Raw genomic sequence first — 12,633 nt, forward strand, 5'->3', positions numbered from 1 at the left:
AACGGCTGTAATCGTTACCTATTAGCATAATGCTGACAGGCATAATACGCTGACCTACAGTTAAATTATAATGTTTAATAAAATAATAAAAATACTTCACCCTAAAATTAAAAATGCATACATTCTCCATTAAAAAAAACAAAACAAATAAAACCATTTAAGAACGGTTTGGGCATTAAGGTCCAAATTGGTTTTTGCCACTAAGGGGTTAAAACAGAAGCCATCTGCAGAATATTGCCCATAATGCATTTATAAATAGTCCCTTTTAAAGCAAAGATTCACAAATGTGTATGAAAAAAATGTGCAAACTGTACAACTGCATAAATTTAGAAGGGTCAAGCCATATTTAGGCCACAAACCATTTATAAACAGTTTACAGAAAAATCATACAAAAAAACAGGATAAAAATCCTGACCACTTACAATCTCAAACTCCCTTTATAATTTGGAACACTGTGCGTAATAGGGGAGAGCAGCTAATGAACCTTTCATTCCACCTGCTCTGCTGAGGTCTGTCAAAATGAGGCAGGCCCAATTCAAAGGGGGACACCAGAGGGACTGCAATTATGGCTGAGAGTAAGTCCCAATTATCTACCAATATTTAGAATACTACTGTTAACAGAGCTAGGTTCAATTTCCACATGGGTGATGTTACCTATTACCTGAATAGTTCCTGTTAGCAAACAGTAACATGATATTAGCAAAAACTGTTATCCTCTAAGTATGTAAGAAAGTTTTGACCAAAAGTGAACCTTTGCTTTTGGACTATGAAAATCTAGAACTATAATTCTGCGAGAAAATTACCAACACAATTATAAAACACAAAGGACCCAAGGATAGTCTCCAGGAGTAACCACATGTGATGTAATAGTATCGTTATGTTCAAAATAACAGCAGGGGACAGTCCTCAATGGTACATGTGGTAGGCTACAATCAGGGGTTACAATATATATAAAAGCATTCAAACAGTAACTCAACAATAATAAAAGATGAAATTCTAAAAATGTATGTGACACCATGTGCAATTCCTGCATTCCATTAAAAACACAGCCACCATTATATATAGGTAGTGACAACACACAACAAACTTCTTGGCTACCTGTCATTTCAGACAGGAACAGCTTCTCTATGTTCATGTAATCGGCTAAAAAGACATACAGATCCATAGATCATAAGGTTGAATAAAGACCATCAAGTTTAACCTACCGTATATCCCTACTGTCAAATTCCCATAAACACACCAGGACAATACATCCAAATAAATATTAATCTTTATCAGACATACATGATTAAAAACATTAAAACAAGGGACAGCAACAAAACAGACAAATCATGGCTGCTACATAGGTGGGTAAATGAAAAAAGTGCAAAAAATTTTTTTTGCAAAGAGTAAATACTGTATTAAAGTGACTTGTGCAGCCTTATAGATTGCACAAGTCACATTAATACAGTATTTACTCTTTGCACAATTTTTTTTTACTTTTTTAATTTACCCACTTATGTAGCAGCCATGCTTTGTCTGTTTTGTTGTTGTCCCTTGTTTTAATGTTTTAATCATGTATGTCTAATAAAGATTAATATTTATTTGGATTCATTGTCCTGGTGTGTTTAAGGGAATTTATCCATTGTAGCAACACACCAGCTATTTTGGTGTCCTATATCCTCTACTGTGTTGATCCTGAGGAAGGCCAAAACCCTTGTGAGCATGATACCAGAGGAAAATAATTCCTTTCCAACTCCAAATATTGCAACCAGAATAAATGCTTGGATCAACGTTCTGACCCTATAAATCTAGTATTCATAAACTGTAATGTTATAACTCTCCAGAAATGCGTCCAGGCCCCTCATTAACACTTTTATTGAGTTTACCATGACCACTTCCTTTGGCAGAGAATTTAACAGGGGTCACATTATGGCTCCTTTTTAAATATTAGCACCATATTTGCTATGCGTCATGGTGAACAGACCATTACACTTTTAGAGTTCTTAAATATTAGAAATAGCAGTCTGTTTATCATGTTACATAGTTTGTAAGGTTGAAAAAAGACAGACAAGAGTCCATCGAGTTCAACCCAAAACCCTACTGTGTTGACCCCATGAGGATGATGCCAATTGACCCATGACAGAGCAAAAATTCCTTCCCGACTCCAATATGGCAATCAGAATAAATCCCTGGATCAATGTTCTATCCCTATAACTCTAGTATTCATAACCTGTGATGTTATATTTTTCCAGAAAAACATCCAGACACCCCCCTCCCCCCCCTTGAATGTGTTTATTGCATCAGATAACACAACATCACATTGCCTAGAATTCCATAGTCTCACTGCTCTTATAGTAAATCATTTCTGTATATGATGATGGTGAAACCTTTTTTTCACTAGATGTACAGGATGCTCCCCCCCCTTGGTTACCGGCCTAGGTATAAAAATATATTTGTACATTGTGATCAAATTGCCTCTAAGATGTCTTTTCTCAAAACTAAGTAAACCCAAGCTTGACAACCCTGTCTTGGTACTGTGATCATCCCATACCATTAATTATCTTTGTTGCCCTCCTCTGCACCCTCTCCAGTTTAGTCACATCCTTCTTATATACAGGTGCCCAAAATTTGACACAATACTCCATATGTGGTCTGACTAATGATTACTACAAAAGCAAAACTATGTCCCTGTCACAAGCCTCTATGCCTCTTTTGATACATCCCATTACTTTGTTAGACTTGGCAGCAGCTGCCTTGCACTGATTACTAAAGTGGAGCTTACTGTCCACCAGTAGTCCTTTTCTGTAGAAGGACTTCTTACTTAGCACATAATTGGCACAAGTGCATAACCTTAAGGCACTAGTGCATAACCTTAAATTTATCCACGTTAAATTTAATTGGGCAATTTCTGTGCCCAAGCCTCCAGCTTCCCCAGATCCCTTTGTAATATTATGTTTCATCCTCTGTAGTGATCACTACACTTTCCCAGTTTAGTGTCATCTGCAAATATTGACATTTCTGTAATCCCTCTACACGGTAATTTTTAAAGATATTGAAAAAAAAGTGGGCCCAGTACTGACCCAAAGTAACTGTCACCCAACCAAAGTAAGTTCGATTTATATATCCCTCTGATTCCTTTCACTGAGGAGTTTGTCTTTATGTAAAGTCCAGTCTGAAGGCCACACTGCAGGAGGATATTTGGGAGGGAAACGATAATGTGGAGTCATTATGGGTAGAAATATATGGAGATGAAAAAAAAAATTCTGATAGGGGTTTGCTATAAGCCACCAAACATAATGGAAGAGCCAGAAGATGAATTGTTGAGGCAAATAAACAAGGCAGCAAAACAAAATGATGTGATAATAATGGGGGACTTTAAATATCTTGATATAAACTGGGAGACTGAGACCTGTGAATCTCATAAAGGAAACAGGTTTCTTACTATAGCTAAAGACAATTATCTGTCCCAAATGGTGCAGGGCCCGAGCAGAGGGTGCGCCCTACTAGACTTAATATTAACCAACGTACCTGAGAGAGTAATTAATGTGCAAGTAGGAGGACACCTAGGAAATAGTGATCATAATATAATACATTATAAAATGTTCTTCAATAAGGGAATCTCTCGAAGGGCCACAAAAACAATGAACTTTAGAAAGGCAAAATTCGATCAACTCAGAGAAGCCCTTAACAATATAAAATGGGATATTGTCCTCAAAAAGAACAATACTGACACTAAATAGGAGACTTTTAAAAATATCTTAAATTCTCACTGTAAGATGTATATACCTTATGGGAATAAAAGGGTCAGAAATAAAAGAAAACAAATATGGATGAATAAAAATGTTAAGAGGGCAATAAACAACAAAAATAAAGCATTTCAACTACTAAAACAGGACAACAGTGAAAAAGCATTAAAAAGTTTTAGAGAAAAATGTAGAATATGTAAAAAACTGATAAAAGCCGCAAAAATAGAGACAGAAAGACTCATTGCCAAAGAAAGTAAAACTAACCCCAAAATGTTCTTTAACTATATAAATAGCAAAAAGGTCAAAAATGAAAGTGTTGGCCCTTTAAAAAATGATGAGGAAGAAATTATAAACGGGGATCAGGAGAAAGCAAATGTATTAAACAAATTCTTCTCCACTGTATTCACAGAGGAAAATGAAATGCCAGGTGAAATAAAGCGAGATAAGGTAAACTCCCCAGTACAGGTCACCTGTCTAACCCAGGAAGAAGTACAGTGTCGCCTAGAAAAAAATCAAAATAGACAAATCACCTGGTCCAGATGGCATTCACCCCGTGTTCTAAAGGAACTAAGTGATGTGATAGACAGACCCCTATAGTGACAGGGACTGTACCCCAGGACTGGCGCATAGCAAATGCGGTGCCAATATTTAAAAAGGGGTCTAAAGGTGACCCTGGGAATTATAGACCTGTTAGTTTAACCCCTTAAGGACTCAGCGTTTTTCATTTTTTGCATTTTCATTTTTTTCCTCATCACCTTCTAAAAATCATAACGCTTTCAATTTTGCACTTAAAAATCCATATGATGACTTATTTTTTGCGCCACCAATTCTACTTTGCAGTGACATTAGTTATTTTACCAAAAAAATCCACGGCGAAACAGAAAAAAAATCATTGTGCGACAAAATTGAAGAAAAAATTTCATTTTGTAACTTTTGGATGCTTCCGTTTCTACGCAGTGCATTTTTTGGTCAAAATTACACCTTATCTTTATTCTGTAGGTCCATACGGTTAAAATTATACCATACTTATATAGCTTTGATTTTGTCGCACTTCTGAAAAAAAATCATAACTACATGCAGGAAAATTTATATGTTGAAAATTGTCATCTTCTGACCCCTGTAACTTTTTAATTTTTCCGCGTACGGGCCGGTAGGAGGGCAAATTTTTTGCACCGTGTTCTGAAGTTTTTATTGGTACCATTTTTGTGTTGATTGGACTTTTTGATCACTTTTTATTCATTTCTTTTAGGATATAAAAAGTGACCAAAAATACGCGATTTTGGACTTTGGAATTTTTTTGCACGCACGCCATTGACCGTACGGTTTAATTAATTATATAATTTTATAGTTCGGACATTTATGCACGCGCCGATACCACATATGTTAATTTTTATTTACACAGTTTTTTTTATGGGAAAAGGGGGGTGATTCATACTTTTATTAGGGAAGGGGTTAAATGACCTTTGTTAACTTTTTTTTTCACTTTTTTTTTTGCAGTGCTATAGCTCCCATAGTGACCTATAACACTGCACACACTGATCTCTTATGCTGATCCCTGCAAAGCCATAGCTTTGCACGGATCAGCGAGATAGGGGCTCGATTGCTCAAGCCTGTAGCTCAGGCTTGGAGCAATCAAACCCCGATCGGACGCGGCAGAGAAAGGTAAGGAGACCTCTGCTCGTGTCCCAGCTGATCGGAACATCGCGATTTTATCGCGATGTCCCAATCAGCCCGACTGAGCTGCCGGGAAGCGTTTACTTGAGTTTTCAGATGCGGCAGTTAACTTTGATCGCCGCGTCTGAATGTTTAACAGCGCGTGGCACAACGATCGGTGCAGCACGCTGTTAGCCCAGGGTCCAGGCTATCGTTAGCAGCCGGGAATGAACCAGTGTGATGCGGGGTCACGGCGTGACCCATTTTTTCACACCGGGACCGGGCTCAGGGCGTACAGGTACACCCTGAGTGCTTAAGAGGTTAACCTCCGTTGTATGTAAATTGTTTGAGGGTTTTCTAAGAGATGCTATTTTGGAATATCTTGATAAAAATAAATGTGTGACTCCATATAAGCATGGCTTTATGACAGATGGGTCCTGTCAAACTAAGCTGATCAGCTTTTATGAGGAGGTGAGCTCCAGACTGGACCTGGGGAAATCGCTGGATGTCGTATATCTGGATTTTTCCAAAGCATTTGATACGGTTCCACATAAAAGGTTGGTGCATAAAATGAGAGGGATTGGGCTGGGGGAGAATGTGTGTAAGTGGGTAAGTAACTGGCTCATTGATAGGAAACAGAGGGTGTTATTAATGGTACTTATTCTGATTGGGTGACTGTTACTAGTGGGGTACCACAGGGGTCAGACTTGGGTCCTGTCCTAGTTAATATATTCATTAATTACCTTGTAGAGGGGTTGAATAGTAAAGTAGCAATCTTTGCAGATGATACTAAACTCTGTAAAGCGGTAAACACTATAGAGGACAGTGCACTGTTACAAATGGATCTGAAAAGGTTGCAAGTTTGGGCTGGGAAGTAGCAGATGAAGTTCAACACTGACAAATGTAAGGTAATGCACATTGGAAAGAAAAATCCGGGCTGGGATTATGCATTAAATGGGAAAACACTTGGGAAGACTGACATGGAAAAGGATTTAGGAGTCTTAGTTAATAGTAAATTTAGCTGTAGTGACCAGTGTCGGGGAAGCTGCTTCCAAGGCAAATAAAATTATGGGGTGCATCAATAGGGGCATAGATGCCCACGACAAGGAAATAATTCTACCGCTGTACAAATCACTAGTCAGACCACACATAAAATTGTGTACAGTACTGGGCACCAGTGTACAAGAAAGATATAGGGGAGCTGGAGAGGGTTCAAAGACGGGCAACCAGAGTAATACGGGGAATGGGAGGACTACAGTACCCAGAAAGATTATCAGAACTAGGGTTATTTAGTTTAGAAAAAAGAAGGCTTAGGGGAGACCTAATAACTATGTATAAATATATCAGGGGACCATACAGTGAGCTCTCCCATGATCTATTTATATCCAGGACTGTATCTATAACAAGGGGGCATCCTCTACGTTTAGAAGAGAGAAGGTTTCTACACCAGCACAGACGGGGGTTCTTTATTGTAATAGCAGTGAGACTATGGAACTCTCTGCCAGAGGAGGTGGTCATGGTAATAGAGTTCAAAAAGGGGCTGGATGCATTTTTGGAGAATAATAACATCGCTGGTTATGTATACTAGATTTATAGGGACAGAACGTTGATCCAGGGATTTATTCTGACTGCCATATTTGGAGTCAGGAAGGAATTTTTACCTCTAGTATAAGGGTTTTTGCCTTCCTCTGGATCTACTCAACTCAATAGGGACTTATTAAGGGTATAGGTTGAACTTGATGGACTCTGGTAATTTTTTCAACCTTACCTAGGTTACTAGTTGCTAAACCATTTACATACAGTGGGGCAAAAAAGTATTTAGTCAGCCACCAATTGTGCAAGTTCTCCCACTTAAAAAGATGAGAGAGGCATGCAATTTTTATCATAGGTATACCTCAACTATGAGAGACATAATCAGAAAAAAAAATCCATAAAATCACATTGTCTGATTGTTTATAAATTAATGTGCAATTTATGGTGGAAAATAAGTATTTGGTCACATTCAAACAAGCAAGATTTCTGGCTCTCACAGATCTGTAACTTCTTTAAGAGTATGCTCTGTTCTCCACTTATTACCTGTATTAATGGCACCTGTTGGAACTTGTTATCAGTATAAAAGACACCTGTCCAAAACCTCAGTCACACTCCAAACCCCACTATGGCTAAGACACGCCCACATGTGAGCCCCAGTCCATCACTCACCGGGTGTTTCTCTTGCCCCCGCCTCGGCGCGCCAGAGCTTTAAGATATAAAGGGCCAGTGCGCTCATTAGTGTAATTCACCAGTCGCTCATTAATAAATTCCTCCACCCTCCTCACTTCCCTGCCGGATCTCTGTTGCCTTGAGCCAGAGAGAAAGCATTTCTGTGATTGCCTTGCTGATCCTTTGCTCCGTGACCTGACCTTGCTCCTTGTCGCCTGCCTACTGACCATTTGCTACGTTCCTGACTACACTACTGTGCCACCTGCTCTGACCTTCTGCTATCCTGACTAAGACCTGGCTTATCCCTCCTGTGCCTCGCATCACCTCAGCTGCCTGTGTGGTCGAGCTGTGCCAGGGGTAGCAACCTAGGTGCCGCCTGCCACAGCAAGTCCATCCCACTTTGCAGTGGGCTCTGGTGATAAACCAGAGGCACCTTAGACTCCGCTCCCTGGTACGGCTCGAGCGATATGCCACACAGGTCCAGCGGATCCACATCCACTGGGGTTCCTGTCTTCTGAAACATGAGTGTTACAGTAGACCTGCACCAGGCTGGGAAGACTGAACCTGCAATAGGCAAGCAGCTTGGTGTGGTGTGAAGAAATAAACTGTGGGAGCAATTATTAGAAAATATAAGACATGCAAGACCACTGATAATCTCCCTCGATCTGGGGCTCCACGCAAGATCTCACCGCGTGTTGTCAAAATGATCACCAGAACGGTGAGCAAAAATCCCAGAACAGCACGGAGAGATCTAGTGAATGACCTGCAGAGAGCTGGGACCAAAGTAACAAAGGCTATCATCAGTAACACACTACGCCGCCAGGAACTCAAATCATGCAGTGCCAGACGTGTCCCCCTGCTTAACCTCTTAAAGACCCAGCCATTTTACACCTTAGGACCCGGCCATTTTTTGAACATCTGACCACTGTCACTTTAAACATTAATAACTCTGGAATGCTTTTAGTTATCATTCTGATTCCGAGATTGTTTTTTCGTGACATATTCTACTTTAACATAGTGGTAAACATTTTGGTAACTTGCATCCTTTCTTGGTGAAAAATCCCCAAGTTTGATGAAAAATTTGAAAATTTTGCATTTTTCTAACTTTGAAGCTCTCTGCTTGTAAGGAAAATGGATATTCAAAATATTTTTTTTTTATTCACATATACAATATGTCCACTTTATGTTTGCATCATAAAATTCACAAGTTTTTACTTTTGGAAGACACCAGAGGGTTTCAAAGTTCAGCATCAATTTTCCAATTTTTCACAAAATTTCCAACCTCACTATTTTTCAGGGACCAGTTCAGGTTTGAAGTGGATTTGAAGGGTCTTCATCTTTGAAATACCCCATAAATGACCCCATTATGAAAACTGCCCCCCCCCCCCCAAAGTATTCAAAATGACATTCGGTCAGCCTTGTAAACCCTTTAGGTGTTTCACAGGAATAGCAGCAAAGTGAAGGAGAAAATTCACAATCTTCATTTTTTACACTCGCATGTTCTTGTAGACCCAATTTTTTTATTTTTACAAGGGGTAAAAGGAGAGAATGTATACTTATATTTGTAGCCCAATTTCTCTCGAGTAAGCACATACCTCATATGTCTATGTAAAGTGTTCGGCGGGCGCAGTAGAGGGCTCAGAAGCGAAGGAGCGACAAGGGGATTTTGGAGAGTACGTTTTTCTGAAATGGTTTTTGGGGGGCATGTTGCATTTAGGAAGCCCCTATGGTGCCAGGACAGAATAAAAAAAAAAAAAAAACATGCCATACCATTTTGGAAACAAGACCCCTTGAGGAACGTAACAAGGAATTAAGTGAGCCTTAATACCCCACAGGTGTTTCACAACTTTTGCAAATGTAAAAATAAAATAAAAAATATCACTAAAATGTGTTTCCCCCCAAATTTCACATTTTTGCAAGGGTTAATAGCAGAAAATACCCCCCAAAATTTGTAACCCCATCTCTTCTGAGTATGGAGGAACCGCATAAGTTGACCAGAAGTGCACTACGGGCGAACTACAATGCTCAGAAGAGAAGGAGTCATATTTGGCATTTTGAGAGCAAATTTTGCTCGGGGGGCATGTCGCATTTAGTTAGCCACTATGGTGCCAGGACAGCAAAAAAAAAAACACATGGCATACCATTTTGGAAACTAGACCCCTCACAGAATGTAATGAGGGGTACAGTGAGCATTTACCCCCCCCACTGGTGTCTGTCAGATCTTTGGAACAGTGGGCTGTGGGCCTTGTTGTGCGCCCCCAGGAGCACTTTGCTCCCACATATGGGGTATCTCCGTAGTTGGGAGAAATTGCATTACAAATTTTGGGGGGCGTTTTTCTATTTTACCGCTTGTGAAAATGAAAAGTATAGGGCAACACCAGCATGTTAGTGTAAAAATTATTTTTTTTACACTAACATGTGTAGACCCCAACTTCACCTTTTTATAAGGAGTGAAAGGAGAAAAAGCCCCCCAAAATGTGTTAGGCAATTTCTCCCGAGTACGGCGATACCCCATATGTGGCCCTAAACTGTTGCCTTGAAATACGACAGGGCTCCGAAGTGAGAGCGCCATGTGCATTTGAGGGGCTCCGAAGTGAGAGCGCCATGTGCATTTGAGGCTTGAATTAGGGACTTGCATAGGGGTGGACATAGGTGTATTCTACGCCAGTGATTCCCAAACAGGGTGCCTCCAGCTGTTGCAAAACTCCCAGCATGCTTGGTCAGTCAATGGCTGTCCGGCAATACTGGGAGTTGTTGTTTTGCAGCTGGAGGCTCCATTTTGGAAACAGTAGCGTACCGGACGTTTTTCATTTGTAGGGGTATGTGTATATGTAGTGTTTTTTACTTTTTATTTTGTGTTAGTGTAGTGTAGTGTTTTTAGGGTACAGTCACAGGGGCGGGGGATTACAGCGAGTTTCCTGCTGCATCGCAAACTTGCAGCCTGATACTCACTGTAAGCCCCCTGCCCATGTGAATGTACCCTGTACATTCACAGGGGGGAACGGGACCTCCAGCTCTTGCAAAACTACAACTCCCAGCATGCACAGTCTATCAGTGCATGCTGGTAGTTATAGTTTTGCAACAGCTGGAGGCACACTGGTTGGGAAACACTGAGTTAGGAAACAGACAATGTTTCCCAACCAGTGTGCCTCCAGTTGTTGCAAAACCACTACTCCCAAACATTCTCAGGCATGCTGAAAGTAGTAGTTCGGCAACATCTTTAGAGCCAGATGTTGCCGAACTACAACTCCCAGCATGCTTGGAGTTGTAATTTTGCAACATCTGGAGGACTACAGTTTGCAGACCACTAATACAGTGGTTCCCAATCTGTGCCCTTCCAGATGTTGCAAAACTACAACTCCCAGTATGCCAAAATTGTCCAGGCATGCTGGGAGTTGTAGTTCTGCAACATCTGAAGGGTCAGATGTTACAGAACTACAACTCCCAGCATGCCTGGACAGTAAGGGCATGCTGAGGATGTGTAGTTTTGCAACATCTGGAAAGGCACAATGGTCTTCAAACTGTGGACCTCCAGATGTTGCAAAACTGCAACTCCCAGCACGCCCAGACGCAAAGGGCTGTCTGGGCATGCTGGGAGTTGTAGTGTAAGGGGACCAGATGGAGTAGTCCAGATCGCTTCACGGCGGTCTGGACTGCTGCAAAGGTCCCGCGCTGCTGAAGATCAACTCACCTGTCGCCACCGCTGCCATCTCCGTCGCCGGGATCCGGGTCTTTAGGGACAAGGTAAGTACCGGGGCCGGTCCCCAGCACTCTCCCGTCCCCCGCCGCGTCCTCCGGTCTTCCTCCCGTCCTCTCCGGACTTCCAGGGGCCAGGCAGGGCGGGAGGAAGTAACCGCCCCCCCCCCCCCCCCGTGATTGGTCGGTTAGCTAACCGAAGAATCGCAGGGGATAGGAGGAGGTGGCAAGCTTGCCATCTCGCTCCTAGCCTTCAGCATGGTCCTGGCTGTCTGTGACAACCGGGATCATGCAAAATTACCGGTCGGTCGGGTCCCAGAGACCAGATCAGCCCGGTATCGCCGCAGATCGCAGGGGCGATTTCCCTCACGATTTGCGGCGTTTGCCCTGGATGCCTGCTGAAGCATTTCAGCAGGCATCTGCTTTCGATCTCTGCCCGGCGCGCGGCAGGAACCCGAAAACGCCAGGGCGTATGGATACACCCTGGGTCCTTAAGGCTCAGGGTGTGAGGGCGTATCCATACGCCCTGGGTCCTTAAGAGGTTAAGCCAGTACATGTCGGGGCCCATCTGAAGTTTGCTAGAGGACATTTGGATGATCCAGAAGAGATGTCATATGGTCAGATGAAACCAAAGTAGAACGTGGGTGGAAACATCATGCTTTGGGGCAGTTTTTCAGCAAAGGGACCAGGATGACTAATCCGTATAAAGGAACATAGTAAGGCTGGGTTCACACCACGTTTTGTTAAATACGGCTCCCATATACGGCTGGGAGGAGGTGGGGCAGGGCTTAATTGCGGCGCCCGCACTCAGCCGTATTCAGGAACCGTATTTAATGTATGTCTATGAGCCGACCGGAGTGAACCGCAGCCTCCGGTCGGCTTAGTTTTCGGCCGTATGCGGTTTCCCGACCGCAGGCAAAAACGTGGTCGACCACGTTTTTGCCTGCGGTCGGGAAACCCCATATGGCCGAAAAAGCAGCCTACCGGAGGCTGCGGTTCACTCCGGTCGGCTCATAGACATACATTAAATGTATGTGCGGGCGCCGTGATTAAGCCCCGCCCCCCTCCTCCCAGCCGTATACGGGAGCAGTATTTAACAAAACGTGGTGTGAACCCAGCCTAACATAGTTCATAAGGTTGAAAAAAAGACCAGAGTCAATCAAGTTCAATCTATAACCCTAATGAGTCCTGTGGCAGTGTGGCAAGGAAAGGGTGTATTTCCCTTGCTAACTCTGGAGAATCCACCTGTGGCCTGATTGAGGAGATATCAGGAAGGGAAAGTGTGTTTAAAAGGAAAGGAAACAGAATAGTTGGGGCTCTTCCTAGGAGACAGCAAGTGGGCTGTAGAGGAGAG

At 42.2% G+C, this 12,633-nt stretch overlaps 1 protein-coding gene across 20 annotated transcripts in view; it reads right to left on the reverse strand.

The window, feature by feature from the left end:
• PHLDB1 (pleckstrin homology like domain family B member 1) overlaps window positions 1-12,633 on the reverse strand; it is a 727,524-nt gene that overhangs the window by 134,112 nt on the left and 580,779 nt on the right. The gene's annotated exons all lie outside the window — the stretch shown is intronic.

This window comes from Hyla sarda, chromosome 10, assembly GCF_029499605.1.
Source record: "Hyla sarda isolate aHylSar1 chromosome 10, aHylSar1.hap1, whole genome shotgun sequence".
Lineage (NCBI taxonomy): Eukaryota > Metazoa > Chordata > Amphibia > Anura > Hylidae > Hyla > Hyla sarda.